The 12,617-nt window shown below is 43.4% G+C and overlaps 1 long non-coding RNA gene across 1 annotated transcript in view; it reads right to left on the bottom strand.

Moving 5' to 3' along the window:
* Window positions 1-12,617, bottom strand: part of LOC102368519 — a 35,349-nt gene that overhangs the window by 1,370 nt on the left and 21,362 nt on the right. The window contains exon 2 of the long non-coding RNA XR_323610.1: window positions 2,614-2,695. This is a non-coding gene — a long non-coding RNA (uncharacterized LOC102368519). The remainder of the gene's footprint in view (window positions 1-2,613; window positions 2,696-12,617) is intronic.

Raw genomic sequence — 12,617 nt, 5'->3', positions numbered from 1 at the left:
GCCTGCCGCTGGAGGTTGGGGGGAACAGATCAGCTCCCAACCAGGCTGGGCTGTGGGGACTGGCAGGAACACTGCCCAGGTTGTCCTGGCATGAGCGGGCAGGGCTCAGCCCCATGCAGAGTGCCATGGGGACAGCGTGGACTGCACTGCCTGGGGCAACTCCCTCCCCTTATCCACAGCAGGCTCCTGGGCCCTAGTGCCCAGGCAGCCCCTTCCCACATGCACAAATATGCACTCTCTCCTCCCCCTCACACACCTTCAGAGCTGTCATTGCCTTGCGACCTGGCCCTGCTCCTGAACACGCTCCCTGCCTACCTGCAGCTGCATAGGGAGTTTTGGTGAGCTGGTGGGGGGGCTGAGGGGTGGTGCTGACCCAGCCGACAACAGCTCATCAAAACTCCCCATATGGCCCTCGGGCCCAAATAATTGTCCACCCTTGCTCCATACCAATAATAATGCATAGACACCAGTAGCATGAAAATATTACCAATGCTGTTTGGGCTAGGTGATACTCCTGCTATACCTTGGATCTATAACTAGCATTCCCAAAACAGGACCCTTAAGAAAACTGTTCTCCCAGCAGTGCTGCAGAGCTGGCAAACCCTGCTGCTAGTTTCTTTGCTGAGTCTGACAGTCTAATTCTGCAAATTGTTTAACATCTCTTGTGAGAGCCCTGAAATCTCACAGGCCCAGGTTTGTAAGCAGTGGGCTGAGGTGTATTGTAGACTGGCCGCAGCTAAGAGGAGGGTCATAAAGGCTCTTTATAGATGTTACGTTTTTCTAGATTTAATCCAGACTGCAGTCATCTCTCTCTGTCTCTCTCTGTCTCTCTCTCTCTCATGTTTTATATTTTTATATAAAAATGTTCTTAGCAAGCTTTTGGGTTTAAAAGAAAGGGTTTTTAAACCCAAAAGCTTGCTAAGAAATTTTTTTCCAACTATTTAGGTTGGTCTAATAAAAGATATCAGATTCACCCAAAGAACCTTGTCTGCCTATGCTCTTAGAGCAACATCGATACAACCTACGCCCCCAACATCTTAGCATGACTAAGTATCAGTATCTTGACTAAGCCCCCAGCCCTGCCCAAGCACATGGGTGCTACGTGCCTGTGGAGAAGGGGGGCAAGCCCCCTTGATCGTCTATAAACCCTTAAATCAAATTGAAATTTGCTGTGTGATGTGAATCAGTTAGAAAATGATGAGTATGTCTACAAACAGCCAAACTTATTCCTTGCTTGGTTGCATAGCAGCTAGATGCGTAGAGGAAACTGACACAGGATGATAGCGATCTTCATGTGGTCGTGCTTCAAAAAGGATAAATAGAAGGTTTTTATCCTGTATTTGTTTCCTGCAATGATGGACCTTTCCAGAGATGAACTGTGCTTAAGGGTAGCTGTTAACTTTGCCAAACAAAGCTAGAAGTGATTTGGGTCTGCCAAGTATAAGTTTTGCCATGTAATGCAATGAAAGTTATTCCTTTCCCATTGATGCCATGTTCCATAAGAAACAGGTAAATGCTATTCTTCTTTCCGTCTAGAATTTTTTATTGTTCATCTTCCATGAGGAATTTAATAGCAAAACTCTTAATAGTTCAAGAGTCTGGTTCTTCTCCCTTTTTGGTTATACAGATGTCTCCTCTGAGTATGTTGTTCTTAAAGGGATTAAGAAGGGTATGTTGATGCTGTGATGCTCAGTCAAGGTGCAAAAAACTTTATAAAATAATTATGTTTTAAAATATTTCCTGTAAATGATAGGGGTCCAGATCCATTTAATCTCCTCTAGAGTTTTCTTCCATGCTTCATTCACCATTTAATTTTATTCAGTATTAGAATATGGTATGTAAGCATATTTGTTTATTCAGTGACATTTTTGAACCCTTGCCTCAGAGTAACGATTTTTTTCTTTTATTAAGCAAGCATCAGAATTTATTGTAACGTGAAATATAAATCACACTTCTAACCAGCACCCAAATATCATAACATGTGGTGTGAACTTGTTCAGAAATGTACAGAACTTATTATGAAGCAGTTAGAGACATCAAATGTCTGAATGCCAATTACTGAAATATACTTTTAACTTTCCTCCATATTATGTGTGCTACAAAAAACCTTTGATTTACTTAAGAATCGGAGTATGTTCACTAATCTTTCACTGACTATTCTAATAATCCATAAAAGCTTCCATTTAGTGACAACTTTAATAATACATAAAAGGCTTCTGAATTAGACTACAAGTCTCAGGGGGGAAAATGTACGTGATTTTAGCTAATGGGCTACTTTTATAGCTTATGTTTTAGAAAAGAATAAAAATGACTTGGAGTACATTGCCCATTCAACAGCAATTAAAAAGTGCAAGTATAAGGAGACAGGACTTCCTTCCTGTGAAGGCTCACAAACAATCAAAGCCATTCATAAAACTGATCTTCCATTGGGTTTGCACATCTGCTCCTACATAGTCAAAACAACTAAGATAAGATATACAGAATCATGTACACCTTGCATACAGATACCCAATTTGTACATACAAATACCACATTTGTATGTGCAGATACAATATCTATGCATACATATTTTTATCTTGCTGTACACTGTGGGTATGTACATTTGCTACTCACCACTGTTGGAGACAGGGTACTGGGCTGGATGGACCTTTGTTCAGACCTATGGCAGTTCCAGTGTTCCTTTGTGTGATCATGCCTACATTAAAAAGACAATCATAAGCAAAGAACATTGTTTAGATAAAATAAAGATAAGTGTGATATTCTGGAGGAGGGAATTTATGTCTATAGATGATCATGATGTAGGCACTACAAATGTGGTGTGTGGGGACTTGTTTTTTTTAAGGCATGGGAAAGAGGTTGGAGTGATTTACCTTGGAAGTTACAGTATCTCTTCCTCTACAATGAACTTTGTAAAGGCAATGGTAAAAGGAAAAAAAACAACAACGCTTTTTAATATTGTAAAAATGCATTCAGACACCTTTGTTCATGAGACTCTTTTCAGGGTAACAAATTGACCTCCTTTTATAAAAATGGGACACAAGTGAAATATCAAAATTGAGAATTCTGAAGGCTTCAATCCTGATTTCCCAAGTAATGCTCATTTTCCTTGGCTTTGGAAAATAAAGAGATGTGGGGGAGTGAGAGAGAGATGACTTGTCAGTTTCTCCAGCTGCAGCAAAAAGCTTATGAAAGGTCAGAGAATTTACTGTGGGTTTGTGTCGTCTGTTGATCCTTAGAAAACATTTGGCAATGCTGGAGTGATCAATAAATGTTGGGTTTTAGCAAGAAGTTGTGGTGAGATTTTACTAAACAAAAATATCAGTATTTTATCACCTGCTGCAAAGGAGTTTAAATGCTGCTTTCCAAGACCAGAATGTTTCTATATATTATGAACACCCATGTATTTCATCTGCTTTTATTTAATATTTATCATGGATTAGCAGATCAAGTGACAGCCCTAGTTGTCAAAGGAAGTATAACATGTGTTGTGTTTAATAATTCTGTTTGGTTTCTGGTTTTTAGTTTGGAGATGTGTTGGCAGGTTTTGCATTTCTTGTCATGGCACAGTCTGGATCCACTCAGTGTGTTTTGTGCCATAGGGAGTTTGCTGCTGGTGATGAGGTTAGTGAGGTCCAGTGCTTGTTTGAAGTCCAGGATCAGTGGTTCTGGGAAGAGCTCTTTAAGAATGGGTCTCCTTCTAGTATGGATTGCAGTTGTTTTGAGGATTTTCCATATAGGTTCCAGGGAGGGATGATATGTCATAACCAGTGGTGTGTGATTTTGGGGGCTTTTCCTTCTGTACTGAAACGGTTTTTCACACGGTATCTGGGTGGCTCTTTCAAAAGTGTCAACATATCTCTACCACCCCCAAAATTACTACACCCCACAGCAGAGCCATCACCATTCCTGGATCCTACAGCTGTAGCTCCAGAAATGGAATACATCTCACTCAATGCACCAAATGCCCTGATGGAAAATACATTGGAGAGACCAAACAACAAATGTGCACCAGAATAAATGCACACTGGAAACCTAATAAGGACAAGAATACTGAATTACCTGTGTGGGGCAGATGTCTCACAAGAAAATCACTCTCTCCCACCTTTCAGTTATAATCCTCAAAGGGAATTTACAAAACAACTTTCACAGACGAGCCTATGAACTTTACTTCATCAACATCCTGGATACAAAAAATCATGGACTAAATATAGACACTGGATTTATGACACATTGTAATCTGCCTAACATCTGACTCTCCACTATATACCAGCTACATTCATTCCCCTTCTCCCTCCCCTTAACCCCCCAGCCTGTCTCTCACCCACTGACTCCTCAATTTACATCTTCACTGGCTGCCTGTCTTGCACGCGTACCAGCCTCTGGCCTCTTTACTATTCATTGCATCCAGGAAGAGCACACACCAACTGCAGATGCTTCCTCAGCCTGATGAAGGGTATTTATACCCAAAAGGTTGCAAAGAAAACATTTTTCAGCTATCTGAGCTGGTCTAATAAAAGATATCAGATTTACCCAAACAACCTTGTCTGCCTATCCCCAGAGCTAGTCTTTACAAATTAGGCACTGTAGGAGGATCAGCCCTTGGAGGCCTATCACCAGTCTCCAGCCCTCTGGGTTCCCGATTCCAGGCTAGGCTTTCTCATGGAGCACCCTACCAAGCACCCTACCAAGCACCCCTACAGCTGTAACCCAATCCTCTGGTCTTTAGCAGTTCACAGTAACCACTCCTTGCACCTTCCCACCCCCAGCCAGTCTCAATCATTGTTGGGTGCCTTAGTCCAGGCTCTCCCCAGGCTTTTGTGCTGCCTGGCTGGCCTTGTCTACTATAGGCCACAGTCCAGCCCTGGCCCTCCTGGGTCTACTCATGGTTCCCATCACCTCTCAGTGCCTGGAGCTCCCCTCCTCTAGAACAGCCTGGGTTAGACTGTATACTCTGGTTCTGGCCCTGTCTGTTCAACCTCCATCCCCCTCCCAGTCACATGCTCCTGACCAATCTGCTTAACCAGCAGCCTGCTCCCAAATGTATTGAGCTCAGGTGAGCTGCAACCCTTCGCTGCCAGGAGCTCTCAAGTTGCTACAGGGAACTCTATAACTTTTCTCCCTGCTTATTCCCAAAAGCAGCTGGACCTTGCTCAGCTGTCTCCAGCAGAACAGGGCTAAAACCCAGCACTTTTCTCTCTTAAATGGGGGCCTTGGCTCCCTGTTGCCTCCTCCCTCTTTCTCAAGGCTTACATCAGGGGATCATTGCCTGTCATAATGGCTCTTATTCTCTGCACATTAGGTCATGCACAGATTGTTTGACCTGCTCCTTGGTATCCATGTGACTGTTGACTCCAATCAGGCTACTTTTGGGGGTTCTTTGGTCATCCTAGTTTCTTGAGACATTGCCGCTGGCATGGACTATTCTTCATTGGACAGTGCTGTCTTCTGGACCTTCATTCCTTTTCCTAGCTGGTCTTGGATGTTCTTGGGGTAAGATTCTCTTGGGTCTAGAGGGTCAGTCAGTCCTAGCCCACTCTAGCACCCCTTATGACCTGGGGCCACCACTGTACTTTGTGATCCTTTGCTCAAAGATCTGCATGGGGACCTGCTCTAATGTCCACCCCTACTTGCACAGGTCTCCTAAGCAGAAATTATCCATTGAACATAGAGGCTGCCTGCATGGCCTCTTTGGGTTGTTCATATATGAAAACACCCCAGTCTAGACTCCTGCTATCTTTGTCCCTTTGGATATCTGCCCACTTGAATGTTCTCACTTTGCCAAGTATTTCCTTTAACACCTTCCAGCTGTCTTTAAAGTTTAGATTATCTACCCCTCCATCAGTCTCCAGGTTGCTGTTGTCATAGGAAGGACTGCCTGTGGCCTTAAAAATCCCAGGTGGCAACCTCTTCATTCCAGTTGCCCTGTCAAATCCCCTGGCAGGCTGTGATTCTCTGTGACCTCCTTGACTGTCCAGGCCCTCACTAAAATTCAAATACATCTCTCTGAAGTCAATTTGTTTTATAATCTTGAATGTCTTCTTTGTGCAGTCCTTGAACTTAACTGCCCCACAGCCCCTGGGTCTCCCACCAACATTTTGGAACAGTTTTACAAATGTAACTCCCCAACTGTCTCCTTCAAAAGACTCTCAAGGCATTTATACACATGCTCTGGGGCTGAGGGGAGAGGCCCTTTAATTATAGTGGCTCCGAGAGCTGCTCTAATTGAAGTGCCTGGAGTGTCTCATGAACCAGCACCCATTGCTTCAAAATGGCGGTGGGTGGTGCTTTATCTAAAGCAGTGGTTTCCAACATTTTGTTCTGTGCCCTGCTGCTGGGAGTGGAGTGCAACAGCGGCAGCCTGGGGGAGGGGCAGGGGAGCTCCTGGCAAGTGGCACGGCTCATCTTTTTTGTGTGGTGCCACCGGCATTGCCCCTGTGACCCTCATTTGGGTCATGACCCAGGGTTAGGAACTGCCGATCTAAAGCTAGTTGAATGAGTTTTAGTTAAAACACCCCTGCTGCTATTTTGAAGCACAAGGATGCTGATGCATGAGACGCGGGAGGCTGCTGGAGCATGATAATTGTCATACTCCAGCAGACTTGATTAATCAAGTCTGCTCTGATGAACTAGAATTACAGCACGTCAGAACAGCCTTGCTGCTCATGTGTAGGCACACTTAATGACTACTTCATTTTCCTTGGGAGGTTACTTACTGTTGGCCACTTGGAGTCTCTGCAAATACCACCTCCTCATTCAGCACTTCTGGGTCACGTGTGCTGGCTTTCCTACTGTCAACAGTACTCTGAGTAGGTACCATAACCTGTGCCATGTCATCCTTGCTCTGTTGCTTCTCCAGATGTTGCAGCTGCTGAGGCTGCCTCTCCATGGCTGTAGCCCCCCTTTCCACCTTTATCCCTGGCACAGCTCTGGAGGCTGCTGCCTCCTGCTGGCTCACAGGTACAAGGGGTGTCCTTGCCATACAACTGAGCCTATTAGCCTTCAGGAAATGTTGGCTCAGATGGCTAGTGGCAATCCTTTAAATGTTAATCTTGTTAACAATTTCATTCCTTCTGTCAGAAAGGAGAGGTAAGATGACCGTCTCACGTGCAAATGATATATCATTTGGCAGAAGCTGGAGCTTCTTTAATAATAGATGTTCCATAGTTTGATGCAAGTTTCATGCCTTGCTACAGTTCTGTAAAGTTGAAGGCAGGGGGTGCCAGATGCTGCCGAATGCATGCTGATACCTGACTCCAGAGCTAGCTACACCTGTTGGTAGCAATTAGCAATTACTATTTTGAAAAGCCCCAGTTAAATACATGTGCAATAAAGACACACTACTGCAGTTCTTTCGCTTTGCATTTAAAATGCATACAACTAGGTTTAATTAAGGCAACTTTGGCCATTTAAAGAATGTTCTAAAATTGGCTGTGTGTATTAAGTGACAGCTTTAGAATGCTTTACATGGCAAAAATCATCATGTGTATAGGCATCCCTAGTTACAGTTGGTGTGCAGTTAATCAGAGTACATACATTGGAGTTCAAAGATGCAATGTACTCAGGCAGTTCATGCACTTAACATACAGGTACATAAGAGGGACTGCACTATAGTTGATTTATAGTCTATTCTAAAGAGAAGTCATACTTGTGAGTAAGGGTAGTAGCAGAACAGGCCTGTAAGTAAACCTGGACGGTTTTTATCTTGCCTTACAATCCTTGACTCATCAACAATTTCCATTTGCTCATAGCTTTTAAAATAATGATCCTTGACACTAGAATGCTGATTTCAGTTGAAAAGCAAATTATTTGGAGAGAAGGGAAATCTACATAACCACTGTTTTTCAAGGCTGAAAAATAATACAGCCCAAACCATTCCCTCCACTTAGACAAAGGGAGCCAACACATTGGTGTGTGTTCAATGGTACGTAAATGATTTTCAGTGTGAGTGTACATGTTGGGGGAGGGGCTATAGGGGGTGTTAGGTGATAGAATTGCACAGAACCCAGGTTCAGTATAGTGCTGCAGAGAGAGTTCAGCCCACAAGGGTTCTCCCAGGCCTTTATATAGCTATACAAGATTCTCAGCGATAGGTGCTGTAGGGCTTGGGTCCACAACAAGTTGACGTCTTTTCTGAGTGAGGACTGGCTAAAGGGGAAACTGTAACAGTTTCCCTGCCCCCCTCCCCCACCCATTTTAGCCACTCCCTACTGTTGAGTTCTTGCCCTCCATTACTTTGGTGTTTCATTCTATATAATTTGCTTGGGAGTTGGTTCTGCAGGGAGATCGCCTCAGACTCCCCAGCAAGCTCTCTATATGGGGCTCCTCCTTCCCTACCCCTCATCCTTACCACACCATGACACTGAATTTCTGAAAATAATTCACAACGTATGGTTCCCCCAGTCTCAAAAAATAGGGGCTGTTTGACTACAACCAATGTCTAAAGCAAATAAACCCTGGGACCTACAGTCCATCGCACAGTCTGGGATTCAATGAGGCTATTGCCCCTTTTAAGTCCTAATTTTCCATCTGTGTTCGCCTAGTAACCGGACAAATTAAATTCAGTTCAAAAAGCCAAAAGCAAAACAAATGACAAACACAAGAAACTAACAACAACAAAAGAAAAAGATATAGTTTCTTTGTGTTCAAGAGGGCAGCCCTATCCTTGTAGGGGCTGAGCCCACTTGAGCCTCCCCATTCCCCTCTTGGTACCTACTTTATGGCAGTGGCTTCTGATCGGCTCCACAAGCATGATCCTTGAGCCTCTGCAACAATGCTTCCTCTAGTGGCAGTCCTCTGACTGCCTATACCTTCCTCATGGCACCTCTGGTATTGTTGGGAGAGCCTCCAACGTCCCCAACTCTCATATACTGGAGTCTCTCTCAGGCTGCCCCTTACTGGGGCTGGAAGTATCTGGTTCTTCCTCCACCAATCCAGAGGAAGTATTCACTTGAGAAATGTAGTGTGCCACTATGTGCTCCTGCAGTGATCTTTACCTCTCCTGAGGTAAGTACAGTGAAATTATTCTCCTTCCCATGGGTCCCTCCAAGTCTAAAACCTTTCCCATCACAAGGTTCTGTCTAAATATCCAAGTCCCAGGTGGGAAAACAGTGCTAATAGGCTGGATGTTTCTTCTGTTAGCAAGTGGGCAGGGAGAGGATGGGGAAGAGCTACAGCTCCATCTCCTAAGTAAAGCTGGCTGGCCCTTTACTTACATCTGGCTTTACTTAGGGAGGCAGAGCTGTAGCTCCTCCCAAGCCTTTATGCTCTACTCTTGGTAATGGGCTGATGCAACATAACCCATTCCAATGTGGAACAGAAGAGCTGTAGAGGTGTTGTGTGAGTCAAGTATCAGCCTCTTATTTTCTCTTTGATTAGTTAAGGAGAACATCAGGAGCCAGGTTTTGCTGTCAGGGCTGGGTTTCTGATATTACAGAGACTAGCTAGGATGCTTCTCTGCCACTGAGCATCTAAAAGAAGGCTTAGAATGAAAGTGCCTCAATCTGCCATTTCTCCCCAACAGAAATAAAATTCCAAATTATTTAAATCTGCACTAGCAGCGCACAGCACAGTGTATCATGCTGGGAAGAAATGGAGCTGGCAATGCACATTGTTTTGTGTGATTTTTAAAGAGCCGTGGGTGTGATTGGCATAAATCAAAATATAAATTATTGCAGTTTTATTCATTGGCCTGTGGAAGACCTGAGGATATGCTAATAAAAAAGAGGTATGGTACAGTACAGAAGGAATGACAAAGCAATATAAAGCTGAGACTATGCGATAGCATTTTTCTTAGATTTTGGCATAAATGTGAAAGAACATAAAAATCATGTTTTCATTAAGAAGTTGGATTTGGTCAGCTTTTTTCTTGGACACATCACATTCCTATTACTCGGTCTCTGTGAACTGCCTGTTGAACCCATGGTGTAGTGACACGTGACTTAGTTACTGGGCTGGATCAAATTCATTTCTGTAAAATCTGGTACAAGCCTAGGTCTGTTGCTGGCTACGTAGTAAAGAGTATGTGCTTCAGCATGTTGCACTGGGAAACAATCATTTCCAGCAGTGTCATTTAGTTTCGCTTTCTGACACAGTAAGAAATGAAGTAGCATCCAATAAGAGACTCTCTACAGTAAAATGTATTTGGCTCCTGCATGTAGACTTAAGTATTTTCCTCTCAAGGTAATTACTCAGCAATTAGAGATGGGCTGTAATCAAGACCCTGGATTGGAATGCTCCTATGCTTTAACAGGTCTCTGAAATATTAGTTCACCTTTTTTAATGGGCACCAATGGAGGATAAAGAGTTACGCTAGGCTCAGCCTGGCTATTTGGGCCATGCATTATGAACAGGGCTTTGGCCGAAGTTCCATTCCTGGAGGGACCTGCTGAGTGATTGTCAAGTGCAGTGCTGTAATTTGTGTTGACTTGATTTCACAACTTCAATTTCCCTGCTTGAATGTTGGTACCTAGTGAAAGCAGGGGTTCAGCTTTCCTTTTAAAATGAACACTGAGCAATTTTCCCAACATGCACATTTTCCTTCTTAGGCCAGTATTTCAGTTAATCTGTAGCATGTAAACAGCTAAAAGGTCATGTCAGCCTCTTTGTGGATGGATTACCTCTCCTGCTTGCAGGCTGGAGCAGCATCTTCTGGAAGATGGGGAGCTACAACAATAGAAGTAATATATGGGCCCGATCTGCAAAGAACAGCATAGGCAGAACCTTACTGTACTGGCTGCAGGTGGGCTCCATGAATGTAAAAGGGGTTGAACAGGGCAACTCACAACCTTAAGGGAATTGCACATAATGATGTGCAGTATTGCAAGGCTTTAGGGTAGACCCAAAAAGAGGATTTATGTGGGACTTGAGCATAAGTCTGTCACAATAGGTGCCCAGATCCAAAGTTTCCTCAAAACCTTTGTACAGCAGCTACCTAATCTTGGAATACCCTAAACTCAAGAACCTGAGTTTCTAACAGGTAAAATCCTGTAGATGCCTAAATGTGTGAGTCTGGCTGACCTGAAGTTACATTACTTCCGTGATATTACTGAGCACTGTGTTGCCTGGCTTATGCCTTCGCCTCATCAGAATTCACAAACAAAGGCTTCTGTAGCCTATCTTGCTCTGTGGGTCCACCTCAGTCAGCACACTGAGCACATCTGATGCATTTGGCTCTGTACAGAATATAGCTAAAGGATAGGCTGTCCTCCACTGTTGTCCAAAAAGAAAACTCCAGTAAAAAAAGTCTGTTCACTCTTTTACATTCACCGGCACAGAAACTGCCTTCCTCCAGGTCCTGATCATCTCTTGCCCAATGAACATTCAATTATTCCAATGCAAAGTGGAACAGTTTTAACACAGAGCAAGGACCACCCCTGACTTTCAGAATACCTAATAGCTTGGTGCTTAAAACGCTTGTGTGCACAGTGGAGAAGGGGGCTTGAATTCCTTCAAGCAGAGGAGGGAATTGGACTCAGGGTCCCACACCCCTGGGGCAGTGACCTAACCACCGAGTAATTAGATTAAAAGGGGTGTCATCATTGGCTGTATTTTGAAAGAAAGGACTAATTCATCCTTGGTTTTTGAAAGAGAGGCCTTCAGCATGTAATATCAGGAGAGGTATGTCTGAGCCCTAGAGAGACTTACCTAGACTTGCCTCGCTGTTTCCTGTTGGTTTACCTAGGTGGTTCCCAGCTGAGCACACTGGCCTTTGTGCATCCCATTCTTAAGTACCTAAACTTCCCCATGCTTTTATAGAGGGAACTTGGGCACCCATTTTGGATGTTTTTTTTAATTCTACTGAACAGCCAGATGCCTAAAAGTTAGGCACAGCAATGCTTGGTGTTATGACACCTATATCCCATTTGTGAATCTAGACTAGCGACGTTTTCACATTCATAGTTAAGGTAATTGATCAGTTGAAGACTATTCCAGTAAGCACAAGCCAAAGTGATTATCTTTTTTGTCCATCTCTTGTTTGTTTCTGTTTGCCTTTTGCTTGAGCAAACATGTCAGACAAGGACAGAAATGATTTGGAGAACCACAAGCTCCTCTTAGCCCAAAGGCTCAAAAGAACGTGGTTAGACAAACCATGTTCTGGGCATTCTGTAAACTCCTATTCAGACCCCAAGTGTCATTTTCAGAGATTAGAAACCTCCTTTACCTTAACCACAGAGAAACATCTCTGGAAGAAAGGGATTTTTAGGACTGCCTATCATTGGGATACCAAGGATCCCAGTGCTGTGCCTAATTTTAAATACACATACATTTTATTTTTCCACAAATACCTGGAAGAAAAAGCTCTTTACAGTTAGATTCATAATCCTTCCTCATTCGATTAAGGGTGAAAAAAACTTCTAGTACACTTTCATCTTTGCAGGGAAAACTTCAGAGAAAATGGGAAGATTTCCCATTTAACATTTCTAGGGTAAAAAACAAGCAACACCACCTCCAACATTTTCATGATCCTTTCTCTGTAATTACATAGCACCAAAGTTTCTTTTCTCTCACCAGTTCACCTTTTCATTTATTTTTTTGCAATTGTTTTGAATTCTCCAGAAGGCTCCCTTCATATGAGGTTGAACCAGTATGGAATAGCCAACAAGGGAGAATGCTGAACC

This window comes from Alligator sinensis, unplaced genomic scaffold (genome assembly GCF_000455745.1).
Source record: "Alligator sinensis unplaced genomic scaffold, ASM45574v1 scaffold678_1, whole genome shotgun sequence".
NCBI classification, from domain to species: Eukaryota; Metazoa; Chordata; order Crocodylia; family Alligatoridae; genus Alligator; species Alligator sinensis.
Note: the sequence above shows the minus strand (reverse complement) of the source record. Positions and strands in the feature narration are given on the sequence as shown.